Source organism: Arachis hypogaea, chromosome 15, assembly GCF_003086295.3.
Source record: "Arachis hypogaea cultivar Tifrunner chromosome 15, arahy.Tifrunner.gnm2.J5K5, whole genome shotgun sequence".
NCBI lineage: Eukaryota > Viridiplantae > Streptophyta > Magnoliopsida > Fabales > Fabaceae > Arachis > Arachis hypogaea.
The window spans coordinates 80890539-80902788 of NC_092050.1; the positions used below are offsets into that span (position 1 = coordinate 80890539).

The 12250-nt window shown below is 38.5% G+C and overlaps 1 non-coding gene across 1 annotated transcript; it reads left to right on the forward strand.

Moving 5' to 3' along the window:
* The first annotated feature begins 9984 nt into the window (after nucleotides 1-9984).
* On the forward strand, nucleotides 9985-10092 carry LOC112752293 (small nucleolar RNA R71). Its single transcript, XR_003176737.1, has one exon. It is a non-coding gene; the product is annotated as a small nucleolar RNA R71 (small nucleolar RNA).
* Nucleotides 10093-12250: the final 2158 nt, after the last annotated feature.

The following is a 12250-nucleotide window of genomic DNA, read 5'->3' on the forward strand; positions in this document are numbered from 1 at the left end:
AATACGGTGGCCGCTCTAAACCCAGGATACCCAATATTCATGCAAGGAATGGAGGAGTTAAGTGCAAGACAAGAAGAAATTCTGGCCAAGCATAAAGAGGATGAAATGAACTACATGAGAAGGCTAGGATTTTGGAAGCCTAAGGACAAGAAAGCACAAGAAGGATCCTCCAACAAAGATGAAGATGACTCCTCTCCTTCCATGAAAGACAAAGGAAAAGGACCAATGAACTGAAGATGGAGCTGCTCAAGGTTGTTAAGTCCCATGGTTCACATTCTCTAATTTCTGAATCATGTTTAAGTTTTTCTCTCTGTTTTAAATTCTGTTTTGAATAATTGCAACATTAGGATAGTTTATTTTCACTGTCCAGTTTTTTTTTTTTATATCATGAAGTCTTTTGTGAGTCCTTTTTAATTTCAAGAAAGAAAATGCAATGTTATTTCAAGTTTTTGCAATATCAATAAAAGTAGAGTTTGTCATCATAAGAATTGTTGTGAGTGGTTATAAGAGCAAGAATGAAAGAGATTAAAACCAAGAGAGATCATTCAAAAACTAAGAAACAAGAAACTAAGTGTAGAACCTTGAATGAATAAAAAGGGAAAATAAATCATGAAAGGCAACTAGTCCTAGAAGGTATGACAAGTAAAGGTTAATGGGTATTCCTTGAACATCTATAGAACCAAGAAGTAGTAAGCAATAAAGACCCAAGGCTCTAAGCATCAACTACTAGGAGGGAAAGAAACATTAAGAAGCTCCCAAGAGTTAGAGAACCTAGTAGATGCTTATGGTGAAGATGTGTCAAGAAGAGGCCTGGGCAAGTAAATTCTTAGGGATGTTTCAACACCTAGTACCCTAAAGCCAACTGGTTTGGGAGTGCTAATTGAAAGCCTAATTAAAGGGTTGTCTTGAGACAAAACACTTAGAGTCGTGGTCAATAAATAGAAAAGAAAGAACAACCAAAAAGAAAATGAAATAACTCTTGCTACTTCAAGGTGACAATCAATAAAAAGGACCCCTGAAGCTTATACTTGAAGGAACCCTCAAGGATCTAGGAACCTTTGTGACATTGAAAAAAATTTATTCATGCATGTGTTAAGCACTTAGTCCTACTCTTAGTCATGTTTGCATCTATTAAAGGTCAAAGTCTCAAGTCATAAAAGGGCTACTCAAACTAATTTGCTTGGGACAAGCAAAGCTTAAGTTTGGTGTTGTGATGACTTGCATCATCTACCCTTTCTTCTTGTATAAAAAGGACCATAAAAGGGCATAATATCATTAGATCATTACAATTCATGCATTATTTGATGAACATTATAGTACATTGCTTTGAAATGAGTTTGTGCTGAATTTCAGGTGAAAAAGACATCAAAAAGGGGAAGAAAACAACAAACAAAGCTGGGCGTGCAGAACGGGCGTGCCACTTAAAGCAAATGCCACAAAATTGCACTGGCGTGGCACGCCAGAAGCTGTGCATGGCACGCGAGTACTAAAGTCCATAGAGGATCCCCCAAGTATATACATGGGCGTGGCACGCCAATACACTTTTCCAGAGAGCAATAATGAAGGCCACCAAAGGGGCGTGGCACGCCAGGCTGGGCGTGGCACGCCAAACCCACCACTTGAGGCATGAGCCTGCCACTTGGTATCGAAGGCGTGGCATGCCAGCTTTAAAATCACTTGAGCGTGTCACTTGAGGAACCAGGCGTCGCACGCCAAGCTAAGAAGGACACAAATGAATGGGCGTGCCACTTGAGCAGCTTGGCATGGCACGCTGGTACAAAATTCCAGAGAGGAAGTTGAAGGCTAAAAAGGCTGGGCGTGCCACTTGAGCAGTAAGGCGTGGCACGCCAAGCTTCCACCCTTACTTGGGCGTGCCTCTTGAGCATCTGGGTGTGGAACGCCAAGGTACAAAAAAGGCCAAAGCAAAGGCTGGGCGTGCCACTTGGTGTCGAAGGCGTGGAAATACCTCTTGGAAGTACTAAAGAAGGGGGTTAAGCAGTTGAGCTATTAGTTGAAGCATAGTTAGATTCATTTTTTTATGTCTTACTTTTTCTTGAGCTTTGAGTAGCTAAATTCCCTCTCATTGAGATAGGGAGCTCTGTTGTACTTGATGGATTGATGATAGTGAATTTCTTCTTCTCTTCATCTTCTCTTTGATTTGCTAGAAGGAATTTCATTCTTCACGCTAGTGTTCAATCACCTTGGAAAAGGGGTTGAATGCAAAATGGGTTTCATGGGAACCTTGGAAAAGGAAACATGAAATAATGCTAGAAATCCCTTCTCACACTTGAGTAGGATCTGGGTTTTGGTGTTTGGATATGGTGACATAAAATCCTCCCTCTACTTGGACCTATGATGATATGTGGTATAATCAGGGACCAAGCATATCTCTCTTCATGAGAAATTAGACCAAGAAATTGGCTATTGATCAAGATCCAAGAGATTGAGTCACCAAGGGATTGGGGCTCAATCAATCTTGATTGCCAAGAGGTCAATGAGTTGCATGATTGAAGAGGATATGAGCTAGATTTAATCCAAAGAGACAACATCTCCTGATCTTAATGAATTCCCTTATTCTTATCTTCCACCTTCTTTATAGCTTTCTTTACATTCTACAATTCCCCCATTCCCATTTACTATTAAGTCATTTAAGTTCTACTCTTTATCTTTGTTGCCATTTTCAATTCTGCTATTTACTGCTTTCCTTTATTTTTTAGTCATTTACAATTCTGCATATTTACAATTCTGTAATCACAATCTATTCTGCTTAGCTTGACTAATTCACTAATTGATTAAAATTGCTCAAATCTATCAATCTCTATGGATACGATCCCGCTCCACTGTGGCTTATTACTTGACGATAATTTTGGTGCGCTTGCCAAAAGAACGGATTCACAAATTTTATAATGGGGTGTGAATTCGGTTCATCAGCTGGTACAGGCCTTGCTGGAGGCAGGATTCATAAGGGAAGTAAAATACCCACTATGGCTAGCCAATGTTGTTTTGGTTAAAAAGTCAAATGGGAAATGGCGGATGTGCACCGATTACACCGACCTCAATAAAGCCGACCCAAAGGATCCCTACCCACTCCCGAACATCGACACACTAGTCGACGCTTCATCAAGCTATCAATACCTCTCCTTCTTGGACGCTTACTCAGGATACAACCAAATCCCAATGTATCAACCCGACCAAGAGAAGACATCGTTCCTAACCCCAAAGGCAAACTATTGCTATATAGTTATGCCCTTCGGACTCAAGAACGTAGGGGCTACCTACCAAAGACTGATGAACAAAGTCTTCGCAGATCACATTGGAAAGCTAATGGAAGTTTATGTAGACGACATGTTGGTAAAAATGCAAAGTGAGGAATCGTTGTTACCCGACCTCGCTAAAGTGTTTGACACCATAAGAAAGCATGGCATGCGACTTAACCCTACAAAGTGTACCTGGTGCACGAAATTGCGATCATCAACAATGGCGCCAAAGACTTGGTGCTCTCAAACGTGAATCAAACTTTGTCACAACTTCGCACAACTAACCAGCAAGTGCACTGGGTCGTCCAAGTAATAAACCTTACGTGATTAAGGGTCGATCCCGGAGATTGTCGGCCTGAAGCAAGCTATGGTCACCTTGTAAATCTCAGTCAGGCGGATTCAAATGGTTTTGGTGAATTGATTATAATTAAAGGATAAATAAAACGTAAAATAAAGATAGAGATACTTATGTAATTCATTGGTGAGAATTTTAGATAAGCGTATAGAGATGCTTTCGTTCCTCTTGAACCTATCTTTCCTGCTGTCTTCATCCAATCATTCCTACTCCTTTCCATGGCAAGCTGTATGTTGGGCATCACTGTTGTCAATGGCTACATCCCGTCCTCTCTATGAAAATGGTCCAATGCGCTGTCACTGCATGGCTAATCATCTGTCGGTTTTCGATCATACTGGAATAGGATTTACTATCCTTTTGCGTCTGTCACTACGCCCAGCACTCGCGAGTTTGAAGCTCGTCACAGCCATCCCTTCCCAGATCCTACTCGGAATACCATAGACAAGGTTTACACTTTCCGGATCTCAGGAATGGCCATCCCTGGGTTCTAACTTATACCACGAAGACTCTAATATCTCGGACTCAGTTCCCTATATTAGATATCTAAGAGATATTCACTCTGTCTCGTCTTCATGTAGAACGGAAGTGGTTGTCATGCACGCGTTCATAGGTGATAATGGTGATGAGCGTCACATAATCATCACATTCATCATGTTCTTGGGTGCGAATGAATATCTTAGAATAGGAATAAGCTTGAATTGAATAGAAAAATAATAGTACTGTGCATTAACTCATGAGGAACAGCAGAGCTTCACATCTTAATCTATGGTGTGTAGAAACTCTACCGTTGAAAATACATAAGAACAAGGTCCAGGCATGGCCGAATGGCCAGCCCCCTGAACATGATCAAAGGATCCAAAGATAATCCCCCGATGATCCAAAAGATATAAAATACAATAGTAAAAAGTCCTATTTATACTAAACTAGTTACTAGGGTTTACAGAAATGAGTAAATGATGCAGAAATCCACTTCCGGGGCCCACTTGGTGTGTGCTTGGGCTGAGCATTGAGCTTTACACATGTAGAGGCTTCTCTTTGAGTTGAACGCCAGTTTGTAACCTGTTTCTGGCGTTTAACTCCACTTTGCAACCTGTTTCTGGCGTTTAACTCCAGAATGCAACATGGAACTGGCGTTGAACGCCAGTTTGCGTCATTTAAACTCGGGCAAAGTATGGACTATTATATATTTCTGGAAAGCCCTGGATGTCTACTTTCCAACTCAATTGAGAGTGTGCCATTTAGAATTCTGTAGCTACAAAAAATCCACTTTGAGTGCAGGGAGGTCAGAATCCAACAGCATCTGCAGTCCTTCTTCAACCACTGAATCTGATTTTTGCTCAAGTCCCTCAATTTCAGCCAGAAATTACCTGAAATCACAGAAAAACACACAAACTCATGGTAAAGTCCAGAAATGTGATTTTTATTTAAAAACTAATAAAAATATACTGAAAGCTAACTAAATCATACTGAAAACTATGTAAAAACAATGCCAAAAAGCGTATAAATTATCCGCTCATCACAACACCAAACTTAAATTGTTGCTTGTCCCCAAGCAACTGAAAATCAAATAGGATAAAAAGAAGAGAACATACTATAAATTCCAAAATATCAATAAAACTTAGCTCCAATCAGATGAGCAGGACTAGTAGTTGTTTGCCTCTTGAATAGTTTTGGCATCTCACTTTATTCCTTGAAGTTCTGAATGATTGGCATCTATAGGAACTTAGAATTTAGATAGTGTTATTGATTCTCCTAATTCAGTATGTTGATTCTTGAACACAGCTACTTTATGAGTCTTGGTCGTGGCCCTAAGCACTTTGTTTTCCAGTATTACCACTGGATACATAAATGCCACAGACACATAACTGGGTGAACCTTTTCAGATTGTAACTCAGCTTTGCTAAAGTCCTCAATTAGAGGTGTCCAGGGTTCTTAAGCACACTCTTTTTTTTTCTTTGGACCTTGACTTTAACCGCTCAGTCTCAAGTTTTCACTTGACACCTTCACGCTACAAGCACATGGTTAGGGACAGCTTGGTTTAGCCGCTTAGGCCAGGAATTCCCTTAGGCCCTCCTATCCACTGATGCTCAAAGCCTTGGATCCTTTCTATTAACCTTGCCTTTTGGTTTTAAGGGCTATTGGCTTTTTGCTCTTGCCTTTTGGTTTAAAGAGCTTTTGGCTTTTTCTGCTTGCTTTTTCTCTTTTTCTTTCTCTTTTTTTTTTTGCAAGCTTTTGTATTCACTGCTTTTTCTTGCTTCAAGAATCAATTTTATGATTTTTCAGATTATCAAATAACATTTCTCCTTTTTCATCATTCTTTCAAGAGCCAACATATTTAACATTCATAAACCACAATTTCAAAAGACATATGCACTGTTCAAGCATTCATTCAGAGAACAAAAAGTATTGTCACCACATCAAAATAATTAAACTAATTTCAAGGATGAATTTGAAACCATGTACTTCTTGTTCTTTTGTAATTAAAACATTTTTCATTTAAGAAAGTTGATGGATTCATAGGACATTCATAACTTTAAGGCATAGACACTTAAATACTAATGATCATGTAATCAGACATAAACATAAACATAAAGCATAGTAAACGAAAAACAGGAAAATAAGAACAAGGAGATTAAGGAATGGGTCCACCTTAGTGAGGGTGACGTCTTCCTCTTCTTGAAGAACCAATGGTGCTCTTGAGCTCCTCTATGTCACTTCCTTGTCTTTGTTGCTCCTCCCTCATAGCTCTTTGATCTTCTCTAATCTCATGGAGGATGATGGAGTGCTCTTGGTGCTCCATCCTTAGTTATCCCATGTTGAAACTTAATTCTCCTAGGAAAGTGTTGATTTGCTCCCAATAATTCTGTGGAGGAAAGTGCATCCCCTGAGGCATCTCAAGGATTTCATGGTGAGGAATTTCCTCATGCTCTTGTTGAGATCCATGCTCTCTTGTTTGCTCCATCATTTTCTTAGTGATGGGCTTGTCCTCTTTAATGAGGATGTCTCCCTCTATGTCAATTCCAGCCGAATTGCAGAGGTGGCAAATGAAGTGAGGAAAGGCTAACCTTGCCAAAGTAGAGGACTTGTCAGCCACCTTGTAGAGTTCTTGAGGTATGATCTCATGAACTTCCACTTCCTCCCCAATCATGATACTATGGATCATGATGGCCCAATCTATAGTAACTTCAGACCAGTTACTAGTAGGAATGATTGAGCGTTGAATAAACTCCAACCATCCTCTAGCTACAGGCTTAAGGTCCAGTCTTCTCAATTGAATCGGATTGCCTCTTGAGTCAATTTTTCATTGAGCTCCTTCCACACATATGTCCATGAGGACTTGGTCCAACCTTTGATCAAAGTTGACCCTTCTAGTGTAGGGGCGAGCGTTTTCTTCCATCATTGGCAAGTTGAACGCCAGCCTTACATTTTCTGGACTGAAATCTAAGTATTTTCCCCGAACTATGGTGAGCCAATGCTTTGGATTCGGGTTCACACTTTGATCATGGTTCCTAGTGATCCATGCATTTGCATAGAACTCTTGAACCATTAAGATCCCGACTTGTTGAATGGGGTTGGTGAGAACTTCCCAACCTCTTCTTTGGATCTCAAGTCGGATCTCCAGATACTCATTCTTTTTGAGCTTGAAAGGAACCTCAGGGGTCAGTTTCTTATTGGCCACAACTTCATAGAAGTGGTCTTGATGGACCTTTGAGATGAATCTCTCCATCTCCCATGACTCAGAGGTGGAAGCAATTGCCTTCCCTTTCCTCTTTCTTGAGGATTCTCTGGCCTTAGGTTCCATTGATGGTTATAGAAAAACAAAAAGCAATGCTTTTCACCACACCAAACTTAAAATGTTTGCTCGTCCCCGATCAAAAGAAGAAAGAAAGAAGGAGAAGAGGAAGAAAATAGAGGAGATGTAGGGAGAAGGTATATTCGGCCAAGGGGAAGAAGAGAGGGTTGTGTTGTGTGAAAATGAAGAAGGAATGAGGGGTTTATATAGGAGTACAGGGAGGGTTAGGGTTCGGCCATTAGGGTTGGGTTTGGGAGGGAAAATAGTTTGAATTTTGAAGGTAGGTGGGGTTTTTGGGGAAGAGAGGATAGATGTGAGTGGTGAAGAGGGGATGGGGAAGAGTGATTGAGGTGATTGGTGAAGGGTATTTGGGGAAGAGAGTTATGAAAAGGTGTGAAGAGGAGAGAAGAAGTGGTGGGGATCTTGTGGGGTCCACAGATCTATTGGGGCTAAGGACTTAACATCCCTGCTCCAATTAGGCGTGTAAAACGCCCTTGCTGTGCAATCCTGGCATTTAACGCCACACTGCTGCTTGTTTTTGGCGTTAAATGCCCAAATGTATCCTGTTTCTGGCATTTAACGCTAGGTAGATGCTTGTTTCTGGCGTTAAACGCCAGCTCGGTGCTTGTTTCTGGCGTTAAATGCCAAACAGATGCTTATTTCTAGCGTTTAAATGCCAGAATGCTCCTCCTCCAGGGTGTGCTATTTTTAATGATGTTTTTCATTTTGTTTTTGATTTTTTAGTAATTTTTGTGACTCCACAAGATCATCAACCTAATAAAACACGAAATAACAAAAAGAAAATAAAATAGATATGATTAAATAACATTGGGTTGCCTCCCAACAAGCGCTTCTTTAATGTCAATAGCTTGACAGTGAGCTCTCATGGAACCTCACAGATAATCAGAGCAAGGTTGGAACCTCCCAACACCAAACTTAGAGTTTGAATGTGGGGGTTCAACACCAAACTTAGAGTTTGGTTGTGGCCTCCCAACACCAAACTTAGAGTTTGCTTGTGGGGGCTTTGGTTGACTCTGCAATGAAAGAAGCTTTTCATGCTTCCTCTCAATGGTTATAGGAGGAGAACCTTGAGTCTTAAACACAAGGTAGTCCCCATTCAGTTGAAGGACCAACTCTCCTCTGTTCACATCAATCACAGCTCTTGTTGTGGCTAGGAAGGGTCTTCCAAGGATGATGGATTCATCCTCATCCTTCCCAGTGTCTAGGATTATGAAATCAGCAGGGATGTAAAGGCCTTCAACCTTTACTAACACGTCCTCTACTTGTCCATAAGCCTATTTTCTTGATTTGTCTGCCATCTCTAATGAGATTCGTGCAGCTTGCACCTCAAAGATCCCAAGTTTCACCATTACAGAGAGTGGCATTAAGTTTATTCCTGACCCCAGGTCACACAGAGCCTTCTCAAAGGTCATGGTGCCTATGGTACAGGAGAATTTGCCAGGATCTTGTTTCTTTTGAGGTAATTTCTGCCTATCCAATGCATTTAGTTCATTGGTGAGCAAGGGAGGTTCATCCTCCCAAGTCTCATTACCAAATAGTCTGGCATTCAGCTTCATGATTGCACCAAGGTACTTAGCAACTTGCTCTTCAGTAATGTCTTCATTCTCTTCAGAAGAAGAATACTCATCAGAGCTCATGAAGGGCAGAAGGAGGTTCAATGGAATCTCTATGGTCTCTAGATGAGCCTCAGATTCCTTTGGTTCCTCAAAGGGAAACTCCCTATTGGTCACTGAACGTCCCAGGAGGTCTTCCTCACTAGGATTCACGTCCTCTCCCTCCCTTGTAGGTTCGGCCATGATGGTTAAATCAATGGCCTTGCACTCTCTCTTTGGATTCTCCTCTGTATTGCTTGGGAGAGTACTAGGAGGGGTTTCAGTGACTCTTTTACTCAGCTGGCCCACTTGTGCCTCCAAATTTCTAATAGAGGACCTTGTTTCATTCATGAAACTTAAAGTGGCCTTAGATAAATCAGAGACTATATTTGCTAAGCTAGATGGATTCTGCTCAGAATTCTCTGTCTGTTACTGAGTGGATGATGAAAAAGGCTTGTTATTGCTAAACCTGTTTCTTCTACCATTATTAAAGCCTTGTTGAGGCTTTTGTTGATCCTTCCATGAGAAATTTAGATGATTTCTCCATGAGGGATTATAGGTGTCTCCATAGGGTTCACCCATATAATTCACCTCTACTATTGTAGGGTTATCAGGATCATAAGCTTCTTCTTTAGAAGATGCCTCTATAGTACTGTTGGATGATTCCTTCAATCCATTCAGACTCTGAGAGATCATATTGACTTGCTGAGTCAATATTTTGTTCTGAGCCAATATGGCATTCAGAGTATCAATTTCAAGAACTCCCTTCCTCTGAGGCGTCCCATTATTCACAAGATTCCTTTCAGAAGTGTACATGAACTGGTTATTTGCAACCATGTCAATGAGTTCCTGAGCTTCTGCAGGTGTTTTCTTTAGGTGAATAGATCCACCTGCAGAATGGTCCAATGACATCTTTGATAATTCAGACAGACCATCATAGAATATATCCAGGATGGTCCATTCTGAAAGCATGTCAGAAGGACACTTTTTGGTCAGTTCCTTGTATCTTTCCCAAGTTTCATAGAGGGATTCACCTTCTTTCTGTTTGAAGGTTTGAACATCCACTCTAAGCTTGCTAAGCTTTTGAGGAGGAAAGAACTTGGCTAAGAAAGCCGTGACTAGCTTATCCCAAGAGTTCAGGCTATCCTTAGGTTAAGAGTCCAACCATATTTTAGCTCTGTCTCTTACAGCAAACGGGAAAAGCATAAGCCTGTAGACCTCGGGATCAACCCCATTGGTCTTAGCAGTATCACAGATCTGTAAGAATTTAGTTAAGAACTAAAAAGGATCTTCTGATGGAAGTCTATGAAACTTGCAGTTCTGTTGCATCAGAGAAATTAATTGAGGCTTTAGCTCAAAATTGTTTGCTCTAATGGCAGGGATTGAGATGCTTCTTCCATGTAATTTGGAATTTGGTGCAGTAAAGTCACCAAGCATCTTCCTTGCATTGTTATTATTTTCGGCCATGTCTCCTTCTTTTTCTAAAATTTCTGTCAGATTTTCTCTAGAGAGTTGTGCTTTGGCTTCCCTTAGCTTCCTCTTCAGAGTCCTTTCAGGTTCAGGATCAGCCTCAACAAGAATGTTCTTATCCTTGTTCCTGTTCATATGGAAAAGAAGAAAACAGAAAAGAAAATATGGAATCCTCTATGTCACAGTATAGAGATTCCTTTATGTGAGTAGAAGAAGAAAAGAAATTCGAATACAGAAAGAGGGAGGGTGTTCGAATTTTTAAGAAAGAGAAGTGTTACTAGATAAATAAATAATTAGAAAGAGATGAGGGGGAGAGAATTTCGAAAATTAGAAGAAAAAAAAGAAAAATATTTTTGTTTTAAATTTAAAATTAGTTAGAATTCAAAAATTTTAAAAAATAAATAATGAAATTAAATTAAATCAAATTAAAATTTAAAACAATTAGTTAATTAAAAAGGAATTTTGAAAAAGAGGAAGGTGATTTTCGAAAATTAGAGAGAGAAAATTAGTTAGGTAGCTTTGAAAAAGATAAGAATCAAACAAAAAGGTAAGATTAATTTGAAAAAGATTTGAAAATCAATTTTGAAAAGATAAGAAGTTAGAAAAGATTTTGAAATCAAATTTTGAAAAAGATATGATTGAAAGATATGATTGAAATTTATTTTGAAAAAGATTTGAAAAGGAAATAAAAAAGATTTAATTTTTGAAATTAAAGTTGATTACTTGACTAATAAGAAACTAAAGGATATGATTTTAAAATTTAAAGATTGAACCTTTCTTAATAGGCAAGTAACAACTTGAAAATTTTTTAATCAAAATATTAAATGTTAGTAAAAAAATTCGAAATATGGAACAAAATAAAAAAAGATTTTGAAAATCAAATTTTAAAATTTTCGAAAATAATAAGAAAATGAAAAAGATTTGATTTTTGAAGAAGATTTTGAAAAAATAGGATTTTTAAATTGAAAATTTGACTTGACTCATAAGAAACAACTAAATTTTGAAAAATTTTTGAAAAAGTCAACTCAAATATTCAAAATTTATGAGTGAAATAAGGGAAAGATATTTTTTTATTTTTTGAATTTTTTGATGAGAGAGAAAAATATCAAAAAGACTCAATGCACGAAAATTTTGGATCAAAACAAATGATGCATGCAAGAACACTATGAATGTCAAGATGAACACCAAGAACACTTTGAAGATCAAGATGAACATCAAGACTTATTTTTAAAAATTGTTAAGAAAAGAAAAACATGCAAGACACCAAACTTAGAAATTTTCAAACTTTAGACACTAACAAATTGAAAATGCATATGAAAAACAAGAAAAGACACAAAACAAGAAAAATTAAAGATCAAACATAGAAAATCATCAAGAACAACTTGAAGATCATGAAGAACACATGCATAAATTTTCGAAAATTTTAAGAAAAATTAAAAAGATGTAATTGACACCAAACTTACAAATTGACACTAGAGTCAAACAAGAAACATAAAATTTTTGGTTTTTATGATTTTATAAGAATTTTTTTTTGGTTTTTTCAAAAATTATTTTGGGAAAAACGAAAAAGAAGAAAAAAAAATTTTTTTGTATTATTTTCGAAAATAAGAAATAAAAAAGCTTAAAAATAAAATAAAATTACCTAATCTGAGCAACAAGATGAACCGTCAGTTGTCCAAACTCGAACAATCCCCGGCAATGGCGCCAAAAACTTGGTGCACGAAATTGCGATCATCAACAATGGCGCCAAAGACTTGGTACT